This window comes from Falco punctatus (genome assembly GCF_963210335.1).
Source record: "Falco punctatus genome assembly, chromosome: 3".
Taxonomy (NCBI): Eukaryota; Metazoa; Chordata; class Aves; order Falconiformes; family Falconidae; genus Falco; species Falco punctatus.
Genome location: NC_137582.1, coordinates 21,918,840 through 21,946,795, shown reverse-complemented (window position 1 = coordinate 21,946,795; position 27,956 = coordinate 21,918,840). Strand labels below are relative to the sequence as shown.

The following is a 27,956-nucleotide window of genomic DNA, read 5'->3' as shown; positions in this document are numbered from 1 at the left end:
CTTCAGTGAATGTAGAGTTTGCAGGGTTAGGCAATCATGGAAAACAGGTGGACTGGGTGGCTGTTAGCGACTTCAAGGGAAACCCAATAAAGGAAGATGGTAGTATTTTTCGAAAAGCTCTTTAAAAGGACTGACTGTCATCTCTGCATGGCAGAGGCAAGTCATCGGGTCAGTCTTCCACTGAGAGCACACCAGAGGAGCTTCGTTGACTTCCGTGGAGCTACGTTATTCTGTACAATGGGAAATGAGTCTTGCATTGGAGAGTTACACAGAGAGTAACGTGCTGGCTCCTTTTGCAGTAGGCAGGAAAACCTACACTGCTTTCTCATCATTTTATGGCATGATATCAGGCACACCTGATGTTTTGTGGCACTCAGTTTGCAGAACTCAGAAACTGATTTAGTCACTTTGACTTAACATTTCTAATTACTTTCCTAACAACTAGATCTCCAAACACCACCCCACCCCACCCCCCCCAATATAGAAAGTTCTAGACTTGCTTCCAACCATTAACACAGACTTTGTGGCCAAACAGGGTATCAGTAGCACTTACATGATTGTGTTCATTTAAAAAATATGTTCTTGTTTACAATAAGCCACATTCTGGATATCAGAAGTCAGTTGGAGAAATATAATGAGACAAAAAACATTTTATTTCGAGGCACAGATGTTTAGCTTTTGCCTTGCTTATATCTTACGAAGAACATGACAGGCTTGCTAGGTGCAGAGCTAAGATCAGACATGCTCTACACGCCTTTGTAGTACAGAAGTTAGATTTTGTTAGATGAAAGAGGTCTTGCTGCTTTCAGAAATGCAGTAAACCCAGTAAAAATGAATTCCATACCGGGAATTATTCCTCACAAGGTAACCTTTCGCAATTTATTTCTTTCCAAGATAATTTGTAAAGGCTCCAGCCCTCCTAGTCCACAGAGTTTCAAATTGTGGTCATCTTGATGTTAACCATCCTCACATCTTCTTAACTTCCTACCACAATAACTAGAAATTTCACATATAACTGGCTATATATATTTTTTTTAAGGCATTAAAGTTGTGTGAAAGATAGCTTACAACGTACCATGCTGGTTTGTGGTTTGTTTTGTACAGATTTTGAGAAAAATATATGCACCTCTTTATGAATAAGAAACATCAACTGTTACCCACCTTAAAAGTCTTAGATTTCCATTTACATCAAAAAGTTGAGCCATAGCAAGGAGACCGAGCTTAGAGATTTTTGTTATTTAAACCTAAGAGGTTTTTGCTCCATAGTCAATACATATATAACAAAAGAACAATTGCATTTCTAAGTGAACATAAAAGGATAAATTCTTAATATAAGTCAAGTAAAGAAGAAACAAAATATAAACAGTGGATTTTTCTATAAATATTATGAAAGTATTAGGATTTATCTGAGAAGTATATACCAATTATCAGAACCCGATGCATCATCTCTATCAGCTGCTTTCTTTTTCTACTTACAATCGATTTCGTAACTTTAAAAGAAAAAAATGGGGGTTTTATCACTCAATGCTTTTGGAATTCCAAACCAATATATGAAAGCTGTACTTTTATTTTTTAATAAAGTAAAATTAACTTAATCTGAACATCCCCAGGGCAATAAGAATATTATTTTTCATAACTCAAAACTGATCCAACTGTTTCTCAGATTTTAAGAACTACCTTTAGATTTTAATTTGAAAATCCAAGCACTCCTCCTATTTTTAAATCCATTAATTACACTGTTTAGCCACATAATACTGCTGGCATGGAGCATCACTGTTAGGTTTTGAAACCGATATAATTTCAATTTACTGTCACCTTCATTATCCATTCATTTTCCACTGTGCAGAATTCAAAGACGAGGGCAAGAATTTAAGAAAAAGATAAAAAAAAGAGAAGAATAGTTTTCAAGGGTTTGCCATCTCTCTAATGGCAAATACTGAGAAGTTCTGGAAAAAAACCCTTTTTTTCATTTTAGTCTTGTTAAGTAACAGCTTTAGCACAGACCCTTATTCATACCCCACGGTTCCAAATAAGTATTGATATTTTTCTAAGAAATTAGTGGACTGTGGCTTCTACAGTGACAACCTGAAAGAAGTAAACACATGTCCCTGGTTACTACAGTTGACTTTCAAATGTCATCTCCAAAGCTGATGACTCCTCTTCTACCATCTAGTTTCTAATGTGGAGAGGTAAGAGGGAGAAGAGGAAGAATGACAATCTGTGCCACAACAAGAGAGTTGTTAAGCACAGTGCCACAGGAATTGTTTCTGCCTTTCATACTCAAGGTACACCAGCAGTAGTGAATTACTTCTTGTCTGCAGGCAAAGTGAATGACTGGTATGAATCTCTGATGTGCATGTAGGACACGGAAGCCTGTTTAAGAACTTAGTTTTGCAATTTACAGGATATCTCTGTTAATTTCAAGGGGATATTAACACATGTAGATCATTGTAAAGATCATAGAGTGACAACACAGGTACAAGAGGTGAGAAGGTCTCCATAGCACTTTGATTTCTTTAGTACAGCTTGAACTAGAAGGTGATATAAAGAGCCCGCACTTATTTGTACCACTGCAGTGCTGGCCATCTCACACGGTGCGTTCAGCACCATCCCAAGCAGGACGGCGAGTGCTTACAGTACAGGTAGCGTTCACTTTCTGTTATTTCTTGTGATACTTCCTGGCTTGTTTCATTACAGTAGTGCTCATGTAAATTAAAAAGGCAGCCTTCTCACAAGCTATTCAAGCCTGTGATTCAGTCTGAGATTTGTTTCCACACTGTTTGTGTGCATGGCCTTTAGGCTTTTAGGTGTGTCTGTTTTTGTGGCTGTGCAAAATGACTCACCTGACCTCATGAACATAGCCATTTCACTGTCTGCCTCCTTCTGGTCCTAACAGACACTACCTACATGAAAAAAACTGTTCCATACCTGTTTCAAGTGACAGGCAGCTTCTACCAATGCAGTGGAACAGTATGACTTTCACTAGCTGCAAGAGAAGAGCAGAGCCAGCTTCAGAGGAGCTGCTCACACCTTGCTTCACTATATTGGGCCGTGAACAATTCATGACAACTTTTCATTTCATTTGATGAAGAAAGAAGATGAAAAAAGCAGGACAGTTGTAAATAAATCAAGATCTATTTTGAGATGGAGCATCTTCTTTGACCCCAGTAGAGCCAGTCACAACATTGCTAGCACTTACAATGGGGACAGGATCAGAAGCCAATGCCAAGACAAAGCTGTCTTTCTCAAGTCAATGAACAGCAACCAATATTTTATGACTAGATATGTAGGCAGTTGGGACTCCATCACATTCAAGGTGGTAAAAATCAGATACCTGAAGTCATGTTCCAACTCCAGAAGATTGCAACTATTCCTATTAATTTTAGACATACAGGATGCACATGTGCACATTTGGCTTTTTTTTTTTTTTTTTTAATATGACACCATTTATGTGTCTAAATGTACCTACATTTAAGTAACTCTTTTTGAAACTTTTTCTCATTTAATATTTCAGTTCAGAATAAACCACCCGCCTTACCCATCACTTACATTTACTACCATCTGTATTTGTAGTCAAATAACAAGGGTATACTACAAAGAGAACAAAATCACTTCCACTGCCCATTAAAGAAACTAGAATTAATTCCACTGATCTGCACTCGAGCATCTTTAATTAAAAGATCATAAGCATATAAGTGGCTTTGATTTCTTCTTCTAATGTCCTCCTCAATTATTTATTGTACTCACCTTCTCACATCTGTGCACATTTTTCTATTAGATGAATATAAAATATAAATGCTGTTGCACTTTTGAGTATTTCCAACCGCAGTACCAATGTTATTAACTCCTTATTCAACTTAGGCAAATATACATGCCAGCCATACAAAGTGAGGCTATGTAATGGTAAGACAGACTGAACATGCAGAATATATCTACAAAGTCATCTGGGCTTGTGGATGGCTTTTTACCTACCTGATATCTGAATAACCACAAGAGAGCTTCTGCATTAGCTTTTATAATGGCTTGGCTCTCCTGCTAATGATTCACTGTGCTAAAGCATAGCATGGGAGGTTTTCCCTCCATGTGGAAGTACGAATGAATGACCTTATGTCTTTAATAGGCATGAATACACCCTTCTGTGTCAGAGACCTCTAGAAAGAACCCACCAGTCTCTTAAACATCAATTAGAAGCAAGCCTACAATTGTATTTTGCTGCTTATATAATTTCCAGAAGATAAACAGCAGCTAAAACTTTCCTGTATATGTCTATTTACGTTGTATATTGTAAACAACGATAGCTACAAAGCATTTGCATTATGTGCTATGCAATATAATGCCTTTATGTACTTCTTTCGTTTCCTTTCATAAGCATTTCTCCAATTTAATGCTATACAAGAGCACATATTTGTACATGTTACAGAATGTCTCATTTCTATTCTAAAGTAAAAAATAAATAAATATATATTTAAATTGGTAATCACATTCACATCGCTGAAATGTTAATCCAGGACTGCAGTACATCTGTTCTATCACAGAAGATCTGAAAACCCTTACTAAGTAAAGCCAGAGTTCTCAAGTGTACAAAGTTAATAGAGCAAAACCAGCTCACCACATTATTTATTATAAACAACCATCTTCTGAATATGGTAAATCAATATCTATGTGCAAACAACAGTGTTCCATGGAAAACATTACAGAAAAGTGACCCTCCCTTTCATTACAGAAGGCTGAAAGTTTTTCTCCATCTCTCTTTTCAGTGTGGATAACTTTATTTAAAAGCACATGTGTGCTTGCATCTGCACAGAAGCTAAAAAACAAACCATGAAGGGTTTTGGATGGTAAATTACAGGGGACTTTCTAAATGAAGAGAGAATATCACTTAGTTTCTTTTCTTGGAGGGATGGGGTGGATAGCGAAGAGGAAGGAAGGATTTGCTTGTGTTCTGAAAAACAGGAAAAAATCTAGAAAATAGGGCTTGCTGTAGTTTCCTTACTTTCAGCAAGACTTAAAGCTTTAGCAAGGGCTAGGGACCACATACAACGATACTTTATTGACTAAAAATACCAAATCTTTCACTCACTTTATATCTCAGAATCACATGAAAAGGAGTAAAACTTACTGAATTCAAACACACGACCATCCCTTCAAATAGAAGAATCCCATGATGAACACATTAACTTACTAAAGGTGTGCACCGAAATGCCCAAGAGTTCTTGACCAGTCAGCAGTCAAGAAACTCAGTGCTGGGCGTCATACTATTCTCCTGAATTGTTCAAGAGACAAAAAGCACCTTTCAGATATGACAACCACCATTAGATGCCCCAACTGCAACTTGGGAGTCCAGGAAATGGGGACCAAAGCATCACTTTTGGAATACCCTGTTGCACTCCTGGCACTGTAGTTCCAGAATGAGAGAGACAAACAGGAGACCTGGTGCTCCTGCAACATGGCCTGTCATTTCTACGATCACAAGTAGTCTTTGAGCTAAATACACTATTAAGAAGACAGGACAGATAGGAAGACATGTTATTACTTCAGTCAGACTAGCCACAGGGAGAAAACCTACAATTCAGACTGCATTGCATAAAGCATTCCTTTTAAAACAAATGCATAAATAAAAGCAGAGATTATGAAGCATTCATTGCAAAGACCTTATATTCCCTAATTCACAAATTCTCCTCAGATGAAGACTTTCATCTCCCCCATGCAATAAGCAAAATTGATCTTTGGTATTTCAAAGGATGACTATTGGATTATATACCATTTTCCCCAGTGGAATGTCAGAAGAGGCTGCATGTTTGGGTTTTTTTTTTTTTTTTAACTGCTTTAAAAATTAAGCAAAACTGCATTAATTGGAACTGGATACATTGTAATTAGACTGATTAAATAGGACATTGACTATTATTTTGTTTTCTAGATTGGTTGTCTACCCACTGGAAGTCTCCATATGTAATCTGAAAAGTACTGCTGTCCAGTGTCTTGAGATTAAAGTGAAGATCCAGTCCTTTTCCTTGGCCTTAAATGAGAGCCACAACTTCCACGATATTACGACCAGTATTAGCCCTGTTTTCAGGATGAAGAAGTTACTCTGCATTGACCAAGATTGCAGTTACAATAGCAAGTGATATAGAAGTGAGTCTTGGATCAAAATGCATTCCCCTCAAAAGCTGTAAAACTTCCAGAAGTTCAGAAGGATAAAGATGGGATCCAAGCAAACCTTCCTGTAAATTTTACAGAGAAATTAAGAATAAATATGGGTATGTATACAAAAAGATATCTTTTCTACTTTAAATCCCTCTTTTCCTACTTACCACTTGTATTATGTGGTAAGATTATATTTTTTTTTTCTTTTCACATGAAAGGATTAGTTGTGTAAACTGTAGAGCTTTTGCCCTGCTACACAACTGGTATATATTTTAGAGTAGCTTATTATTATCCCTGCATTTATTAACTATCTGTTTTGATGTGACAGATGATTACTTAGCAGTAACAAATGCCAAGTGGGCAGAAATCTAGTGAGTAAAGCTGAAAAAAGTACAGACGCCAGGACTGTACTGCAGTTCTGAAGCTTCTTTATTCTCAACCTTCAATCACTGCTTTTCACCCTGCCCAGGTGCCAATCTAAACCTAAAGTCCCTCCTGAAAGATGGTGTTTATTTACCACCTCCTCCATTTGTTTATAGAAGATGCTGATCTCAGGTCAGCAAAACTGCATTCCCCTGATGCCCTTTTTGCTTTTGTGCATATTCATCCACTCTAAAAATCTTCCTCCTTTGCCACTGCAGAACATCCAAGCAGTAAATCTAGAAGGAGAAGGGGAGAACTGCATCTAAACAAGGATAAAAGAGAAGAGGAAATATGCTGGGCAAGAAGAGGCTCTGCAGCAAGGATAGCCTCATCTTCTGCTTCAGACACTCAGAAAGACCCTACACAGCAGCAGGAGATACTGTGCTCTTTCCTGTAAATATCTTGACTGTAAAAGTAGAGCTTGCCGAGAAACTGTGAGGAACAATGTGCATGCTTCTAAAAGCCTCTATAATAATCCCTCCCATGATTTTCTCAGGATAAGTCTGCAATCGTTTAAAGATATCCATTCTAAAAATCAGTGAGCCACAGTAAGACAGCCCCATTACCACCCATGATGTAGGCTGCTCCACGCCACCACTCAGTGTGACACACATTATATGCATGTAGTTGGGCTATCATCCACACCCTGCTGCTGAGTTGAAAAATGCCCAATGCCAATATTTCACCATGCCAGTGGAAATACATTTCTTTGGCTGATTTCCACATTATGCAATCTCATAAAGTGGTTTAAATAAAGAGTTCAGGATAGTGGGGTCATTTAAGGAAGGTGATTGATTCTGCTGACACTGAAGATGAGAGAAGGGGGAAGAACAGATTTTTTTTTTTTTTTAAATAAGCATTTTGCTTGAAATCACTTACACATGTTTCAGGAGCTATTTCAAATGCAGACATCAATATAATTATTTTCTGTAACTGTTCACATTCATATAAATTTCAATACTGTATTTTTCACCGCTCAAAACTTCCTTGAAGTTAAACAGTTAGAAGTGTGAAATACATGAGCCCTGCCTATGAATGATTAGTCAAATACACTAATTTATTTCTCAAATACATGAGATTAATTTCATACATTCTTTATGCTTTTATTAAGTCTCAGTTATTGACACTTTTTTTTTTTTTTTTTGGCCTGTACTCATATTATTATTTCTAAGGGATGGGCTTTAAGTGCCAACTCCTAAAGCCCAGGCAAGAAATTAATTTCTGATGAATGTATGGGGAAGTCAGCCTCTCCCGTATTTCTCCCTGCCTGCAGCTAGAGAGACAGCAGTAGAGCTAGTGCAGTTTACAACAGCCCTAACAAACACTGGTAGTTTCCCCAGGCCCTGTTGTGTTTCATATGCCCCCCCCAAAAAAAAAAAAAAAACAACCAACAACCCAATCCAAAATGCAGAAAGGACTTGGATGCCTGTGCGGCTGCCTCCATCCACCCCTCCTCCCTGCTCTGAGGCAGGCTCCCGTGGGTCAGCGCTCCACTGCGGACGGGAGCAGGATTAGCCCCTTACCTACCAGCAGGCAAAGAGCAGCATTTTGTTAAAAGGGACTGAATTCACAGCCTAACGTCACTGGGGTAGTGTAAAGCAGCAACATGTCCAAAATTAAACACCGAATTTCAGAAAGAAAAAAAAAAAAGAAAAAAACCCAAACATTTCACATCTCTCTCACAGGAGATTTTCCCAGCCCGCTCCTCACCTGCCCCAAAACCCCCATATTCTATCATTCATTAACAAAGCCAAGGAGCTCACGCTGTGGCATCTCATCGGAGGGCACTGGAGTTAACAATGCAAGTGTGAGCTCCAGTGGCCATGGCAACAGTAGCTAATTCTTCTTCCCAATCAGGGTGGCAATTCTCTCCCATGGCTTGAATCAGTTACAAAACAAAATACTCTGAAAGACCTTTCAGAGCCAATAGCCTTGCAGCTAATCTGCTAATAGGAAATAATCTGCAGCTAATATACACATTCCAGGGCAGCAGTGTGTTTTCTTAATACTTTGTTACATGGGCCTCCTTCCAAAGAAAGCATAGCAAAGAATAGAAAACAGACATTCATTAAAAATAGTATAATACTACCTGGCCGCTATTAATGCCTGAAACGTGCTGCAACTTGCATGGCTCTTAAATGGTGATTTGGAGTGACAGCACTAGATAGACTGAATGCAATGCAATTAGATCAAAAAAGTTACATACAGTATTAGTTAGCAGCTAGTTCATGTGAAAAATCAGACTTGAAATGATTTCCACATTTCTCTCTTTTCATTTGGCCTTAATTAAAGGATCTGTTAACAAAAGCACTGAGTTAACAAGTATGTGCATCAGTAATATACAGTCTAGATGGATACAAGAGAACAGATATTAACAAATACACACTTACAGCACACTCATCTAACTGTGTGATAAGAGTTTAGATGTACATTTTCTCTCCTGGCTTAAACACATGAGTAAACAGCAAACAGGCAGTGGGTGAGAAAGGACTGCTGAAAAACTAGTGATGAATCACCAAATTCTGCATCAGTCATGCCAGGAATACTTCAGAGCAAGGCTTAGCTTGAATATACTAAGGGTAGGACTGCACTTCTGAAAGCCCGAGTGTATTAGCTCTGGTCTGTTGTGGTACAAGCGCAGGCACAAAGGCAGGGCGAGCTTCAGCCTGCTTGGGATATACAAGTTGCCATCTTGTATATGTAATTAAAACAGAGATGCAGCACTGCTGTTGGATTAAGGAGAGAATTACACCTCCATCCTTAGCCAGTATAAAATGCTGCTGATGGAGGCAGCTGTTACAGGAGATGACCCTTCCACCTTCACAACCATCTTTGCTCACCACATCCAACCCAAACCACCACATCTGCACCACCAACATAGTCCAAGTAAAAGTAAAAATCTCTCAATGCTCCGGTATATTTACACTTTTCTTTCTTCCCCGCCCCCCCTCCCCCACACTGGTAAACCCAAGGAGACCTGGTCATTTCAGGCCACTGCGCAGGTATCAAACAGAATTAAAAGACTGACTGCGGATCCTGCCAAAGACTGAGAAAGACAGGATTGGCTAATACATCATCCAGTGCTGTGCAATTGAATGTCTTCAAGTATTTGCTACAGTTGTAAAGGCATCTCTCATATGGGCTACCAAAATGTTTCATTTCTGGCCCCTTCTGTTAACTTCTGAAACTTCCATTAATCAGGGTGACATTTCATAGATCTTCTCCTGTTCCCAAGATGACTACACTTCACTGTAATTTTAAGCCGTACCACATAAACATTCTGTGTCTATATTTAATATAAAAGCTGTTTTCTTTTAAATGAAGAGAACAAGAAATACATCTCTACGTTATGATCTTAATTTTATTTTATTGAAAACTGCTTGAGTATTGAAATATGAAAAGGAAGGCAACTCAATGTAACAGGCAAACAATTTTAGCATCAACACTTTTCAAATGCTCGATTAAGAGCTAGGACAGAACCACCCAAGTCAAAGGCCTTTAAAAATGGCAGTTCTCCCAATACAGCAATATATAAGGGATATAGTTTAAGTAGCATTCAGAGCATTGCTAATTGGGAAAGAACTTCTCCACATCTGTGGTCACCTCCTTTACAGGGAATTGCTTTTGTTTCTAACTATCTCAAGATTTTGTGTTCTACAATCCATTTCTGATGTGCATGTCACTTGCCAGGTAAATCAGACGATTTTTGAGAACCAGTGAAAATTGGTCACTTATAGATATGTGCCTAATGATTGACAGTGAGCTCCTCTTGCACTTGGTGGATTTATAAGGGCTGCTTCCTGCATGAGTTCTCTTTGAAGTCATCCAAGGAGCTCCTGCTGCATGCCCTGGGGCAGAAAGCTTCCAGGACAGGATCTTTTCACAAGGCAGCCCAGTTCCCTGAAACAACCAGGAACACTATCTCTGCACATCTGTAAAATCCAGCTGAAACAAGCTGAAATGCTGACAAGTTGCTGGGTGAGAGCAGGAGCAGAAATGACTCTACAGACATATATGAACACTCTTGTCTCCATAACTGCAAGAACAGGACTGCATAAAGCTGTGTTACAGTGTATACAAGCCCAATGCACAGTGATAAATCAATTTTGCTTGACCTTGCTCAGAACAAGTGGTTTTGCTGCTGATCTGCAGTTTGTATGTCAGCATTTTGCATTTGGTGGCAGCTGTTTCACAGAAATTGACAAACTGCACAATTTACCTTTTTTTGTTTGCTTATTTTATCCTGGTGCTGAGGTTGAAACAGCCTGACTCATTCTGAGCACACTCTGCAGAGAGAATGGGATTTCAATAGTGGTCAGCACTAACCTACTTCTGCTCTCTAGCCATTGGCACAGTAAGTAAATGCTCCTTGATTTTGATGGAGAAACACAAACAGGTCATTGCTGAGGGCTCTTGAAATTCCACCAGAATCTCTAAACAGATCGAACATGCTGCAGTCTCACTGCTGTTTATCCCTGACAAACCCAGAGCATGTGATATCTGTTTATATATATATTTGAACAAGTTGCTTGAAAGGAAATTGTGCAAATAGGTACAAAGGAAAAAAAAAAAAAAAAACCACCACCTTTTTATCCCATTTTGACTTTCCCCCAATTCTGGACGGTGATGGTTTGGTCCAGTAATGTTTGCCTCCACATTTCAGTTCCTGCATCCTCCCTGTCTCAGTGACAAAGAAAAAAAACCCCAAAACTGCCTGAGTCACTGTGTACTGCAAGTCTTTACTTGGTGATAGTTCTGAATATTGCCCATTTCTTAAAAAAAACCAGGAGACAGACAGAGTGAGGTAGAAAATAAAAGCCTAAACCTTTAAAGTTAAATGATATTCATCATTGAAGACTGCTTTTATTTCTCTTTAAATCAGTTTTTATAATTTAAGTTGTCATGACAACATGATGCAACACTTCACTGCCATGACAATCTGACAACTTTCAAAAACAGCAAGTGCTGTTTTTACTCTGTTTTTCAATTGCTCCCAAGGAAACAAGCTGTTATTTACTTCTGTGACAAAACTCATACGATACCATAATGGATCCAATGTCAAGAAAAATTAAAGCATAGAATGGGGGAAACAGGGATGGAAAATGTGCTTTTGTGTACATAATTACTTTATAAAAAGTACATATTTTTTCCACTCTCTTATCCCGATTCACCACCGTAACTCTATTCAATCCCACCTATGAATTCACTGACTTTCTCCTCAGCCTAACCAGAACCGGTTCTTGATTAATCACAAGATCATTGATTCAAAACCAGCCTGTTTTCTTAGCAGCAGTTTTATTTGATGTTTTTATGCTTGGTTGCGTGTGTTTGGATACTACACAACAAACCAAAATAAATGAAGTCTCTGTGTGACCATAAGTTAACTCCACTGGAGTGATGTATTTGTAAATCCCATCAACTTATGTGAGAGTTGTGTCTAAACTCTACAGGGACGATAAATCCACTGGCTAACTCTCTTCTAGACAAAGCCAGGAAATGTTTCCAGACACTGGAGCTTGGTTATCTGTATTATTCAGCTGTGGGAAAAAAAAAATCACTGGGATGATACCTATTCTATCTAGCAAAAGTAATTCTCAGGAGCTAGCATGGACTGAGGACCACCTCCAAAAAGGTAATATGGATGCAGCCACCTTGTTTTGGAAGCTGAGGCACTTTAATGCTAATAAAAGATGGCAGTTGGCCCCAGTGGCATGAGATGATCCTTAGGACCATGTACTGGGACAGACATAGCCATTGTTTTCCTAGCAGCTTTTTTTTTTGAGGAATATAAAAAAGTTCAAAACACTTGACCCCAAATATACATTATATTAAAGGCCCAGTTCACATAGGGGTTGGTGTGATGGAGGCTCTGATAAAGCACAGCAATGCATTTATATAGCACTCCCTACAAGATCCAGTTTAACTGTGGAAACCTGCTCTTTCGGTCCAGGTCAGTGTCTCGACACAGTCTCAGTGGGTTCCCCCACACCTGCCTGCTGCCGAGTCCCTCCAGCCTCTGCAGCGGTGCCTGAGCCCAGACACAGCCGGAGGAGCAGTGAGGAATCAGGGAGGCTCTCAGCCTGGTACAACATGGTGATGTGTTCCGAATATCAATGATCACTTGCTTAAACAAAAGACAGTGCAGGAGCAAAGGAGCAGTAGTACTTTAGGACACTGCAGCTGAGGAATTGCTGTGTGTGTACAAACGCATCTCTACAATAAAATGTTATATATGTGCACGCACACATGTGTGCGTATATTGACACATAAACACAAAAATCAGTATTTTTGGCAGCAAAGGTACATCTGTATTGCAGGATCACTATCTAATAACAGATAACTCATTCCAGCAGTAAAAAAAGCACACTCTCATGATTGATATTTTACCTCATTTGAAAGTTTTCATGCACTTTCACTACCCCATTCAGTGGTTTAGTGACCATTATTTACCCACATCAGGCTCAGACAAAAGTAAGCTGAACCACAGATTTCAGTGCTTCGCCTTCTTTCGTAAGAGAGCTCAAGACTTAGTTTTCAACCTGCCTAGGAGACAGGAGTCCACTAGGAGAACCAAAGCACAGAACAGTTAAAAATTAATCCCATTCTGGAAGATCTCATCCTGCTCCTGCTTTTCTATAATGGAATCTTTCCACTGATTTCAATATAACCTAAACCAGAGAATAAGTGAATTATACATAAGCTCTTCATTAAAAAAACAACCAAACAATACAAAAGCCACCCCTGCCTCCAAAATCCCACACAGTTCCCATTCCACATCTTTATATGTCTCTATTTATTATGAGTTCCTGTTGACAGGAACAGATATAGTCTTTGTTTCCATTGGTACCTCATTAGTAAAACAAGGTTGCCAAAAGCCAAAATGGTTTGAGATGTTGTTTCACAAAAAGTTGCCTATAAACCAACTTTTATTTATGTTTATCAGTCAAAGTGTGCTCGTGCATGTTGTCATACAGGCCTGTGGTCAGGATTATCTTGCTTTTCTTCTCCTGACAGGTGGCACCTAATCAAAATCACAACACCTGCCACTCTACACTCTCCAAAAACCATCATATAGTAAGTTAAGAGTTGTTCCAAATCACAAGCCTATGTATTGCCTTGAGGGCGAGAGGAGGCAAAACTCACTGCAGAGCAGTAAGAGAAAGTGGGGGCTTGGGAAAATCATCAGGTTTCTGCATGGCGTAACAGTGACTCGACTCAGAAACTTATATGCTGGGAACTTGCATTTTGACCCCAATATACAGAAAGTGGAGACACTGGTAGGCACCACCCAGACGGTAATTTGAACTACTTGGTCAAAGTATGGGTGATAAATCATCATTTAACATGGCCTATGGAACCAAGACAAACAGCGGAGAGGAGAAGTCCTGTGATGACACTTTATCAGCAGCAGATAAATTGGTATGACCTGGGTACATTTTCAGACATTTGAACATCAATATGCAGTTTCAGTAATGGTGTGTTATCGACCTCAGACTGCTTCAATGGTGAATAATGACTTCTCTTTCTCATGAAATGTTTTTAACCACTCAGAGGAAGAAAACAGAGATTTTTTTTTTTAAACTTAACTCTCAAGAAATGACCCAGAACAGAGAAACTTGAGTGGTGATGCATAATGAACTGGGACACCCCAGTGTGATTTTAACCTCAGTTGTGCGATGGATTTGTTTCCTGTTGACGGCATAACAGGGAGTTGCACAATGTACCAGAGAAATTTGTGGGCAGCGTTGATGATGATGTAGGAAAAGCAACAGTGAAACATGGATTAAGCACTGGAAAATTTGTACTGGCTGAAGAAGGATGCTCCAGAAGAATGTGGGCAAGTGATTCACTGGTGAGGAGGGAAGAGATAGCATCAGCCACCTCTTCAGCTCTTGTCCTTTCAGAGCCTGTTGGTTTGGAAAATAATCCTATCCTCAGACTCATTCTTATTTAGGTGATTTTGACAAAAACATTTACTTTAGAATCAAGTAAACACAGATCTCAGGAAAATGTCATCAACTAATCTTTAACTGAACAAACTTTATCTTTACTCAGATGAATTGTATGACTATGCTTAGATGCCATTTAAATGTGCAAATATACTCGTCCTTTGCAAATTTTTAAAGCAAAACAGATAAAAATTCAGCACGTTTTGGGGAGGAACCATGTTAGAGAAGCACCTAGCATAATTTAGACGCTACTATAATTTAAATACTAAGGACTTTAAAATGACATTACCATGAATTACAATTCATCAAACTACCATTCCTCAGAAATGCATATATTCATTTTCTCTCCTATCAAATTTGTTTTGTTTGCTGTAATGGATCCACAACTTTACTTCAGGTGTCTTTCTGACATACCCGTGCCATGACATAAATATGATTCATGCTTCAAGAAAGAACAGGAATAGCAAGGATGGTAACACCACAAAACAAGCATCAGTTTCCCCCTAGTTTGAAAAAAAATGATAACTTGATAAAAATAATTTATTTTTTCTTATGAAGCTGGTCTTGTACTTGATAATTCTGAATGGCCCCCTTAATATCACAGTGACATAATTCCAATGTAAAATTATGTTGAATGTCACTTAGAGTTATAAGAACAATATGTAAAAATACCCGAAGTGAATACCTGTCCTCTGAAAGTTAAAATCTTTTTGATCTTTTTTTTGTGTGTGCGTAGAGGAACAACACTGTTAAATATCAACATAAATAAGTCAGAGGTACACCATATTAAATGTCTCCTAATAAATTTTAGTATGTGTATGCACACAACGCATCCAAAGTTCCTCTCTGCTTGGTATTAAAAGTATCATGACACTTTTGTAAGGGGGTTGCCATGATGTGCTTAGAGAAGCTTTTCCTTTGGTTGTATTCTATATTTGTTTGAGGCTCCATTAGAGTTGTGCCGTTATAAATGTAGTGTGAGATGGAAGCCAAGAAAGAAGGTAAGATATTGGCACTAACATGCCAGTAGGGTATTTTGAGTCTCTTTTCCTTGTATTGAAGGTAAATTAAGGTATTGAAGTGGCTAGAACTTACAGCAAACTCTAAGTATCTGACAGCATTTACTGAGACTAGCAGTCTTCTGAGGCAATATTGCATAGACTGTATACACTTGGGATGGAAATGCTTATTTCTAACACGCAACTCAGTAAAAAGAGGAACATGTGCTTCAAGGGAACTACAGTAATATAAATAAATACATAAATATTAATCTTCATCAATCTTCTAGCAGTTTCCCCCAGAATTTGTCGAAGAGGCAAATACAGACTGCTGCCAACCTGTTTAAGGATTTCCTTCTTTTTAAACGGAAAGTCACTCAAAGAAATTATTGTATAAACCTGCTGTGTCAAATGTAATCAAGTTGATTGGTAAATATTAGCATGTTTTCTGTCACTGAAATTCGCAGCAGAAGCAAGTATGTAGGATACATGACATACAATTAAAAAAAAAAGTTTGATTGAAATTGCTTGAATAATTTCTTTCTCTTACTCCAAACCATGAGTGCCAAGCTTCATCACTATGGAGATTTAAGGGCAATTACCACGTCCCATCAAAAACTTTGCATGTTGCTGGTCTGTGTTTTAAGTTATTTCCATGTCCAAGAACCAATGTACTTAAGTCCTCCATCCTTGGAGAACATTTATAACTATCCAGGATGCACAAAACCCCCAAATACTGCATCCCGAATACAGTAATCGCTGTTTTCCAGACTGGACAGTCTCGTACAATAAAATACTTCTTTGTTGCAAGACTAAAAAGACTGACTCCTGCATATTTGTGCTCGCTTTTACTGAAACAGTTTCTCACTGATCACTCACAATTGCCAGGATGAAGATCTTGGTATGGACTTGGATTTGTGATGAAGCTCAGTTCCCACCAGTGCCCCCCAAATCTGGCCACCTCATGCCTGAGAACAGAACACAAACCAAAATCCAGCACCTTACATAGGTGCCCCCGAGCCATTTGGAAAATCTGGCCTTGATCCCAGTCTGTCTAACTGTACTTCGATTTTCAAAGAAAGGAACTGTACCACAAACGGGCATTCATGTGCCCAAAACCTGCTTGCTGCTTGCACAACTACCTCCTCTTCTGCTTGTCTCAACAGCAGCCATTTGCAGCTCCTTTTGCAAATTTGCACCTCATTTAAGGCTGACCTAGGAGTAAGCAAAATCGAACACAGATTGGGAGCAAAATTTTATCTGAAAAAGTAGAAGCAAGAAAAACCCCCAGAAGTCTTTTTCAGCCATTTGTTTTCAACCACCCATTTTTCATGCAACTGCAATTCTAGCATTCAGCGCTATTCATATACTGACATTCCTGCAGGAAAGGCAATGAATGGCTAAGCTACCTCCCTGTCTGCTTTCCTAGGAACTAGAGCACTGCATTTACAGCTTGTCAGCCCCTGTTTTCCTGAGGTGTGGTCCCGTGGCACACCCGTTCGTACAGCAGATATGTGTCCCTATTCCCTAAATCAGTGTCAGAGCGCTTCATATTTTTTTTTTTTTTTTGTATGTGTGTGTGTGAGAGAGAGAGAGAGAGAGAGAGAGAAGGGGTCATTACCATTCCCCACTGCCCCCGAAATTAACTAATGTCATTACCTGGTGAAATGTCACATAGTTTCAAAACCAATACTCCAAACCCCACATCACCCCCAAAGATTACTTCAGTAAAGCACTTTTATCATTACGTGAGCTTGGAAGTTAGGTCTCCCATGAGGGAACATTCCTTGGTATTAGCCAAACCATCAGACTAACAAACACTTTCTATAGTTTTAACATATGGATTACATTTGAACTGACAGTAAGTTTTCCTTTGGACTGATACCCTGCTGCCTCCATACATGGTTATGCTTATGGGGCTCTTTTAAGCACCGCTGCCCTGAAATAAACTCCTACTATTCCTACAGGATTTCACACCAGCCAATTTAAATATTTTAATAATGAGTAAAAAGTTTAAAATGAAGATAAAATATTGTGTCAAGCCACAGACAGTGCTGACAGCTCAAAAAGAAAATGCTTTCTTTGCAGCATCCATCAGCACATCTGCGCCTGTATGCTGTGTTACATCTCTGGATTGCTCAGGATTGACCGACTTCCTCTCCCGCCTCTCCAAACCAAACCATTCAGCAGATGGACAGACCAAAGAGACAGGCCAATAGCAACATCTGCCACTGAAGGTCCTGCTGAAGGTGGCAAAGCAGGGGCCTTGCCCAGAGAGGTGATGTGCTGGTGGCAGCCACTGCGGAGAACTGGAGAACCCCAGTGAGAGCCCGGAGCTCGTCGCCCCAGCTGGGCCCACGCCAAGAGCAACGCTGCAGCTTTCCAGAGATGGTGCCCTCCTTGGTGTGCTGCCTCCTGAGGGAACAAGTGCCGCTTTAGCACACGGGGGTATCATTTACACACTCCTTGTGCTAACGTGGAGATTACGGAAACAAACTATCAGTTGGAAGAGAGCAGGAGGAGACAGCAAGGTGCTTCCTCTGCTACGTGTGATGCTCCGGGGATGCCTGCACCACCCAGCCTGCAGCCCCAGCCTGGCCAGGAGTGCCTGATCCCTGCTGTGTTTGTGAGCTCTAACCAGGGGAGCTACAAAGCAGCTTGAAGTCACTCCTGCCCTCCACACATCCATGGCCTGAGCTGCCCACGACTGTGCAAGGCTGCCCCTAGGCCTGGGGACACAGTGCTGGCCACCATCGAAGGTACCTGTGAACTACATGGGTGACTGGCATTCACCCAGGAGGGCGTTTCTGAGCACCCTGACGTGACTCCCTTGCTACTGCAGAAAACACGCAGCACTGAGAGCTAATGTTAAATCTCCAAATTTTCCCCTGGCTTTTTGAGTGGTTTTTTTTCAGTAACATTAAAAAGCAGGCTAACAGACTCTCCTGACATCCACCACGTCCTGGCAGAAAGAAATGCTTCAGATTTCATGGTGATGTGGGTTTCCGAGTGCCAGTCGCTGTTTCTGTTTTTATTTATTTAATTGTTATCTGAAAATGAGAAACTTAGCAACATACTGTGTAGCTGATTTGGCTGATAATGCCTTTTTTTAAGCTCATTTCCTGCTTTAGGATAGCATGGTAACAAAACAAGGTGGGTTGACTCCATTAAGACAAGACACTGCGTTAAACCTAAGCAAGAAAAATTAATGCCAAAAAGGGAAAAAAATAGAAACTGACAGCAAGCTGATGAACACATTATTTCTGTTTGGTTTAATTTTCCTGTGCCCCTTCCCCCCCTTTTTTTTTGGATAGCTTATCATTAACTAAATTCAGCTGTTCACAGAAATTAGAAAATTACATGAAAAAGCAGAAGTTAACTAAAATGAGCTGATACAGTTATTTTTTTTTCTTTCTTTTTTTTTTGTTGGATTTAATCGTGAGGTGCTTTAGCCAAGGAGAACAAGAACAAAATAAAGAATTTTATCTAATATGAAATCTAACTAACAAAACCAGCTTTTAATGCAAAAGGCAAATTTAAAAGGCCAAAAAAAGCCCTCACTCCCTCTCTGCGCAGTGATGTAGCCTGCTTCAGTGAATTTTGCCATGTCTTATAGCTCAAATCTGTAAACATTTTCTGTGCTGATAGAGAAGGGTGCACTTTGCATTCCTTTCTCAATATGGTAAAGCTGTAACTTATACCTCTGACTTATCACAGCATTGGGAAACACATGTTTTCCCCTTATTTGGTAGCACAGGGCATCTGGAAAGGAAAAGGGACATACTTCACAATACCAACTGTGAGCAACTATCACAATAGACCTGCCTGCAAAAGCTGGCACACCACCTAGTTTGAGCAGGATATAAAGCAAAGCTGCTGAAGTGCCTACGGCTGCAGTGTGTCTGCAACGCTTCAGGCATACAGAGCAAAAGTTAAAAGGGAGGATGGAGGCACTTGCACACAGCATTCATCAGAGAGCTCAGGGTTCAGCTGCGCGCTTTGCTGCTGTTCTCTAAGCAGGCCATAACGCAGCAAAATGAACGGCCAGTTTACATGGGTGGCTGTTTTATGGTGGAAGGAGGAGAAATGCTGCCTTCACTGGAACGCTGAAAGTCACGAAATTGCAGTGCACTTTTATCCACGGTGCTTCCCGGGGGTGCGGAAATGGCAACGCAGAAAAGAAAAGGGCTGTGCTATTTTTTCCAGTACAAAGGATAGATCTGTAGGGCAGCTCTTGCTGCACTGAGGAATGGACTTAGCTGCTAGAAATAAGGGGTGTAAGGCAGATTTTAGGAACCTCAGTACCAAACTGCCCTCCTAAAAGCTGTGTTTGGCAGCAAACACCACAGGTCCCAGGACTGGTGACCTTAAAGCTCAGAAATTTATCAGAAATACTCAGCTCTGAACATGAGCAGGAACCCCTGATGTTTGGCTGCTTTAAGCAGCTCTGTACCTATCTTCTAATATGAAAGTGCATGAGCAGCTTTGGCCTGCCCACACTCTACAGCAGCATCAGCCTCCCTTGAAAACACAATAGCTCTCACTGGATTCCAATTTCTAACATACAGCATAAGAGGTAATCATTTAGTGGGAAGAGCAACCATTTAGTGGGAAAACCTCTAACACAAAAAGTAAAAGGACAAAGTGTTTTCCTTTCCCCCATAAAATTTCAGCCACACCTCCTAGAGAGATGGCTAATCACTGCCCCAGAGCCCAAGGCTTTTCCATGTGGGACATGCAAACCACAGGGACTGGTAAACAAGTATGTCCAAGCTGCTGAGCATTTCCTCCTGCACATGCAAGCAGCTGGGAGCCAGGGCTGCCGCTGCAGCTGATGATGGCTTGTAACATCAGCTCATTTGGAAACTCCTGGTGAGAGTGTTGCCAGGAATGAAATGTCTCTCAGGGTCCAGCTCACACCCTAGTAGGGAGATGATCCTCCCTCCTGATTGCAGCTGTTAGCATCCAATCACCATACTTGGGGCATTTTTAAAACTCTCCTTAGTATCTTAAGTTTTAATTGTATTCCAGTAGCATCACACATATGGAGGCGCAAAAAAAATAATTAGGCTTAAGCTGACCTCTAAAAAGGAGACAACAGATACCCGGTAGAAGGCTGCTAAGAGGGATGCCATTATCATCCCCTGTGGAGAGCCTTCAGATGGACACACATCCCTTGCACAGCACTCAGTGTGGTGCTAATGTAATACTGTGAAACAACCACCTACCATTTTGTCAGAAGTGGTTGGCGGGAGCCTTCCCATCAGGACTTGTTTTGGAGGTGAAGAGCTCCCACACACGTCCTCACGGTGGTAATATTTTGCAAAAGAGGCATTAAACTCTTGTTAAAAAAATTAATCAAAAAATGGAGTTTAAAATTCAGTTCATTCCTGACCCCTTGAAGAGCAACAAAGAACTTTACAAACACCTGGTTTCTCCACACAAATGAAGAAGGAGGCATTTTTAATGTCATTTTCTGAATGGAGAATTAAAATAGAGGGCTAAGTGACTTTTCCAAGGACACAGGTCCAAGCAGTGTTAGGCTCAAGAAGGGAAATTCCTTAGAAAGTTACTGTGCAGAAAGTCACCGCTCCCCCTTCCTCTCCACACCTCACAGATTCTGGATACTCTGCATTTAGAAAAACAACTGCAGCTTTCTGGTTTTTCTGTTTCCACTCTCTGGATACATATATACACACACCATTTCCCATCATGTATCAATTAAGTCAATCTCATTTCTTCATATCTTTACTTGCTGAAAGATTGTTTTAAGGAAAGAAAAGCAAAGCCAAACAGAAATTTCTTTATGGGTACTTTTGAAGAAAAGAACTATACAAACAGTTATCTGGCACAGGCAAGACAGAAGATGACAACCAAGGGAGAGCATTCAAGAATCTCAGAGGATGAAGCAATTCCTACTGTTTTGAACTGCACACATGAACCTGGAGTTGGACAGCAAATGCTCCCTGGGAGGAGCTGCAATGGGACGTACTGCACAGCAATACCACTGAGGATGGTAGTGTTGTCATGTTGTTTCTGGTGAACTTTATCGCAGGAAGCAGCTATCAAGAGTTTACAATGTCATAGCAGCCATGATCTTGGAGAACCCCTGGGGAATATGATGGGAAAAAATATCCCCCCTGCCACAGAGAAGCGTCATCTTAGCATTAATGGCTGTGATTGTACAGCTGAGTCTGCTCCAAAGCTCACTTAAACTCCCCTGTAACTGAATCCAGGTTTACATCTATACACCTAAACCACTGAGGATTCATATAATCTCCTGTCTTTGATATCTGAACCAGCTATCTTTAAAAAGATATGTTCCAGTGCAATCAGACTGTAGCAGCTTGATTCAGGATTTACTATATGGAAATCCTGTAGCCGCCAAACTAGTCTGAGTGATCAACGCGGCACCTTCTGGATTCAGACACCCAGGAATTGATTTGTTCTATCCTTAAGATGTTAAAGCAACAACTATAGAAACATTTCTAAATGTTCTAAAATAGGATACCTCTTTCAATCCTTGTTAGCATTGTTGTTTCTTTTTAAAAATCTCATTTATATATTGCCATTTGCCAACGTTAGTGAAATGTTCAGTAAATTAAAAAAGACAAAGGCAAGAAAATCCCACATGAAAAGACATTTTCATTATGAAAAGTAAACAAGCCAAAGAAAATACCAACCACAGCAAGGCATGTCCATATATTGAAATACACCCCTTCAAAGAAACAAATTGCTGATTACAAACACCACATTAGCGACATAAACATTATGAAGAATAAAGCCTGTCTTTTATTCTTTGTCACAAAGCATAATGAACTGAATACTGAGATGACAGAGGAAAAGAGGGTTTAGTGATTCATTATCAAATACCATCATAGCACAGACAGCCTGTTTCTTACATTACTTCAGTGTAGCAAGAGTTTTTAATGATTGATTTTATTCTTCTAATACGGATAGTACAATGCAGTGCCTTAGTCTGTCCTTTTCTGGGCAGGTTGATGTTAGCCACACAGCACAGGCATTCACAGAAATGTTGTATTTCCCCACTAACTGAAATGTATGTCAGTTGGATGTCATTAATAATACTCTCAAACCAGATAATAACAGTTGAAGGAAAAATGGTAGATATAAGCGGGATTTCTTCTGTACATGAATTTCTCGGGTAGGATCACAACTGCCATGGTTTTACAGCTAGATTTTAATTTAGGCATCACATAAGAAAACATTTTCAGGCAGATTCACATATCTTCATGCACGTAAAGCAGAGGTTTATTTTAGGAAAAGCACCATAGGAATGTGGTAAGTACAGCTGGCATAACCTGCTTTTTAGTTATGATAAAGTATGTTTTGTATTCAAAGACTCCTGATAATGTTGTTACCATTCTTCCCAGAACAGATGAATCATAGATGCTAGAGATTAGCAAGGCAAGTCAGATCACCAACACCTACCACCCTTCTCCATACCAAACAGTTATTCCTACAGCACAGGCCCGCGAACCACATGAATCACAAGCAATGCCCATTCACAGAAGCAAAACAAACATCCCCATCACTCTGTGCCACCCTGTTTGATCTCACTGGAACTTAAAAGCGATGCAAGGTCAGACAGGGGCAAAAACTGGATAGAAAGATCATTGCGCAATGTTGAAACACCCAGCAGGGTATGGCACTAGAGGCACGCTAAGTTTCTGTCTGTTTTCTGATTTTGCAACTGAAATCACAGCCAATTCAGCAGAAACGGATAATGTCCTGAGTCAGCACTAAACCAGTGCCCCAGCATGGTATCAGGAGCCACTCATCTGCTGTGTGTCTCAGTCCTGGTTTGAGTCAGGAAAATTTTCCACCACCTGTGATCATTAAAGATTCCCTCACACTTGTGTCAGGGGAGGGTTAACCCTCCTGACCTGACCAGGTAATTACTTTTTGCCTATTTAATTTCTACCTGGAGTTTCAGTGTCCTTACTTTCTAGCCCAAGTTACTTTGTGTTCCCAAAGGGTGCTATAAGTCACAACTTCTGGAAGCTATCCCTAAAGAAAGCGATAGATCCTTTGGGAGAGAATTGTACAGAATTACCAAACGATTAAAAGTGACTTACGTCACAATATAAAAATCATTCTTGGGAGCACATACTATACAATCCTGATTCTTCCCAGGGTTCATAAAACCAATCCTGAATTTATATTAATTTATAATGGATAAAGGAAGCACCACGCGATAAGCCAGGAGATCAATAACGAAGGAATGGCAAATTCTCTCCCGTGCAGCAACTCAGCATCACTGCAGTTTCACCAGTTTCAGTCGCTTTACATTCATTTCACCCAGGGCAAGAGAAACTTTCAGGTCACTAGCCTGACTGTCTCCCTATTCTTAAGCCAAAGTACAAAGAAAACTCCTAGAAAAAAGACAGCACATTCAATGACAGTCCCCCTAAACTGTACGAAAGTAAACGCTCCAGTGCTTTGTGCAAATACCTTCCTGAGGTTTGAACCAACCCATTTTACTACTGTGAATGTGAAATTCACAGAAACACCAGGTGAAATTTATTTGATTGTAATGTAATGCCTTTTTTTTTCCCCTCCTTTTTTTTTTTTTTTTTTGTCTGAAGTGATTTGAAAAGGGGGCAGCTTTGGCCAAAAGGCTGGTGAGCCATAGCAAGCCTTGTTTGAACTGTAAGTCCAGTCCAAAACCTAAAAACGGGCAAGCTGTGTTTGTCACAGTCCTGATCCTGAGGTGTTACACTACTTCAAAAACTACAACATCTGGGTGATTTCTGCTCTGTTGTTTGTGCTGCTCTCCAATAAACAAGAACCCAGTGCAGGTACCTATTAATTGTTTTGCGATACCACTCCGACAGGAGGGGAGAAACTTAAGCCAGAAAATCAAAGCTGAACTCATTTCCATTTGCAAAGAACTGCTTTACTGTCTGTCTGCAAATAAATCTCCTTCGTAAATAGCTCCAAGGTTGAACTAGAGAATATTGTATGGATCAAAGAATTCATGTCTTCCTGTGTAAAGTGAACAGGCCACAAGCTCACTTGTTTGTCTAAAACAATTAGGGCTGGTATGAAAAGGAGGAGGCAGGGACAAATAAGCCGCAGCTGACTTTACTTTGCAAAATATTTTGTGAAGGGGGGTTCAAATTAATAACCACTCAGGCCCCAAAACAGTCTAATCTTTGTCAATTGGTGCCAAATTATGCAAGGTGCTGCCAATTCTGGTTGTCTAACAAATCAGTACCAGTGTACATCTAGGCTGAAGCCTGATTGATTCTGGTCATTATTTGGGCTGATCTCATTTGCACACATGGAATCAATATGCAGCCCAGATGTTCATTTGCAGTGAACCACTGAGCGAAACTACTCATCTACACGCAACTTTAATCCTGTAGCACAGCACCACAGCCCCATCGCTTCTCCTCACCAATGCAAGGATTCATCCAGTATAAAAATCTATAAAACACTCTGCTAATATTTCTGTCAGCTGAATGACTTTTACAGTACTATATAAAGCTGACAGATAATGCATGCCAGTCCTAATTTGAGATAGACTTTTCTTTTGGGACCTTAACTATTGAACAAGCAAACAGATTGAGCAGTAACATTTATTACAATGCATAAATCATTTCCCTGCAACTAATACAGGTCTTGCCTGAGGGTGAAACTTCTGAGTAGCCCATGAATCCTAATATACTGGATAAATTACTAAATTGTATTGTCACCCTGCCATTTGCTTATCAGAAACAAATTCGTAAAGCTTTTCAAAAGTAATTCTGACAACCTCTTTTTTCTCATGTGTAGCATTTAGAAATACATACCAGCAAAATTTTTACCAAGAAAGTTTCACTTCATTTTTAGTCTGAGCAGCACAGCTTATAATGATAATTTCATAGTGTTTTCTCCTGCATTAAGTGAAACCATCCATTCATTCAGCACAGACATTAGGTTAATTGTATTCCAATCCACCGATACTTACTAAAGTAAACCCACCATCCTAATTACACAACTGTTCTTGCTTCTAACGTAAGGTGGTGCAGAAGGGGTTTATGAACCTACATGCTGCAGCAAAATAAGCAATGGGAAGTTAGAGGGAACCCCTTGAATCATGTTTTCAGGCAGACGAAGGGCCTGTTGCACTGTGAGATATATTGTGAAAGATCATTCCAGTGTGTAAATGAAATCAGTAAAGGAGAATGTGGTGCTTGATTTTTACGATTATGGGATTAGCATACAAAGAAGCAATTTTAAAATACTTTTGTTAGTGAAATCTAAGGTGGGGTAGTATTAAATTCTCCACTTACAAATGAACTGCAGATGAAATAACTACTGTAAATAGTGAATCATTCTTTAAAATTGCTCAACTGTTAACTAACCTATAAGCAAAAAAACCCAAAAAAACAAACCCAACCCAAAACTTGGAAAGTAAAACCAATTCCCTCTTTACAAATAATCAATAAAGTGATTGTCACTGTCTCTTCTTTAGAGTTGTTTATACTTCCTGGGGAAATACATTTAGGCTTTAACTAACTAACCTAGATTTTTCTTTCTTGCTGGTTTTTTTTTTTTTTTACTTAAAAAAAAAGTCTTTCCTCATGATGATGATTCCATGCTTCAAGATCCATCTGTTTCCTCTGGCTTTTCTGCCATTTTGGCCTCAGTGGAGTCCTTTTAATTGCATTTAGCCTTATCCTGGATTGTATGAGCCTATTCCCAAGGATGTCTGGTTTTCATCAGGTAATGACCATTAATTCTGGCTGCATTTCCTTCTAAATCTTGTTGATTGGCATAAGAAACAGAAGCTCTATGTCTTTTCTTGTATGCCCTATTGTTTTGGAAATCATGGTTTTCTCTGGGTTTGGACTGATGGTTGGTTCCTCTAGAGGCACAGGGATGGTCCTCACATCAGAGAATCCCTTCTCTCGCTCCCCAAATTTTGTTGTTTCTAACTATTGACCTTGCCTCTGCTATTGCCATGAGTGTTTCACTCACAGAGCTCCAGATCATTCCCCAGTATTTGCATCTGTAGCTGCTCCTTGCATCACTTACAGGAACATAGGAAAGCACAGCTTATGGTACCACCACAGGTCCTCCTTTGGGTCCTACAAAACCAACCTCAAAAGACGCTGTAACTTAAGTAACATTTATAGGCTTCCAGTTCTATAGACAAGGCTAAGGCCTTGCTGTGGTGAGTTTTCATTTTATATGATCTGGTAACAGTTAATAGAGGAAACATAATAGCACAACACACCTTAGTAAATGCAATCTCGCTGTCTATAACTTACCTATACATACGTACATGCATAGATTGAAGGACTAACTTTATTTTCCAATGTAGCCAAAGTGATTTTATTGTCTTAAAGAACATGATTCCTTTTGTTAAATAATGCTATAACGATATAGAGAAAAAAATCCTAAAATTAATGATCTAAGTTTAAAACCCCAAACTTAATATTGTAGTTCTACTCAGTGCTTCATCTGCGGCTGATTTGCAGGACAAAGCATAAACCCTCAACTTTCACTATGCAAAGAATGACAATAATTTATTTTATGTTACAGTTGGACAACGGATTAAAAACTTTGGGAAGTACAGATCCTAATAATGGGTTTGGTCCGCACAGAAAATTCAAGAGGGTGAATTCTGCTCATTTGGCACAATTTTCCAGTGTCACTGCAGTTACATTACTTTGTCACGGTTACCAATCAACTTTAAATCCCCCTAACCAATATTACACTTAAGCTGCAGTATTCAAACCTCCCATGGGGCTGCACAGCTTCCTTGGGTTGAAAGTGGGTTTCAGCTGCCAGCAGGAGCGCAGCGCCGACACCACCAGGGCAGAGGCTTGTCTCCCTTCCAAGATCCACTCTCCCATCTTTTTTTTTATCAAAAAGATAAAAAAATCTCACGATTTCTGTCTGCCCCTAACTGTTGCTATAGTTCAGAAATCTCTGCTGGCATCCTACTGCAAAGATAACTCTTCTTTGCGTGTTCCCGATTTTGATACGCGCTCAGTATCTCAAAATGACACAACAGTATTACAAAGGCAATTAAGCTGGTTAACTTTGGCTTCAGCATGAATAATCTGTACACACCAAGAACCTGAAACAACTCCTTTTTCCAACTGCAAATTTGTAAACATCTTCCCCTACAACCTGCACTGCTCCTGTTACTGAAAAAAATACTGTTGAGTAGCTCTGAAATCTACGTTCTTGCATTGGCAGTGTGCAATTAGATTGAACTACTGTATTACTAAACACATCAGCTTCCATTATTTTTATTATTCTGAGACAGACAATAAACATCTACATCCATTTTTAATGAAGTTCAGAAAATATGCAAAAACATGTCTTCTCAGACAAACTGTTTGATGGAAAGAAATTAAGATTTATATCTGTGTACATGGTATCCCTCCTCCCTTTTTCCTCACTTTGATGCTTTAATGTC

The 27,956-nt window shown here is 39.7% G+C and overlaps 1 protein-coding gene and 1 long non-coding RNA gene across 8 annotated transcripts in view; one reads left to right on the top strand and one right to left on the bottom strand.

The window, feature by feature from the left end:
• Nucleotides 1–27,956, bottom strand: part of TRPS1 (transcriptional repressor GATA binding 1) — a 220,083-nt gene that overhangs the window by 56,081 nt on the left and 136,046 nt on the right. The window lies entirely within an intron of this gene.
• LOC308060341 overlaps nt 103–27,956 on the top strand; it is an 89,155-nt gene continuing 61,301 nt past the window's right edge. Inside the window, exon 1 of the long non-coding RNA XR_013926682.1 lies at nt 103–27,956. This exon is cut by the window's right edge and continues 12,967 nt beyond it. This is a non-coding gene — a long non-coding RNA (uncharacterized lncRNA).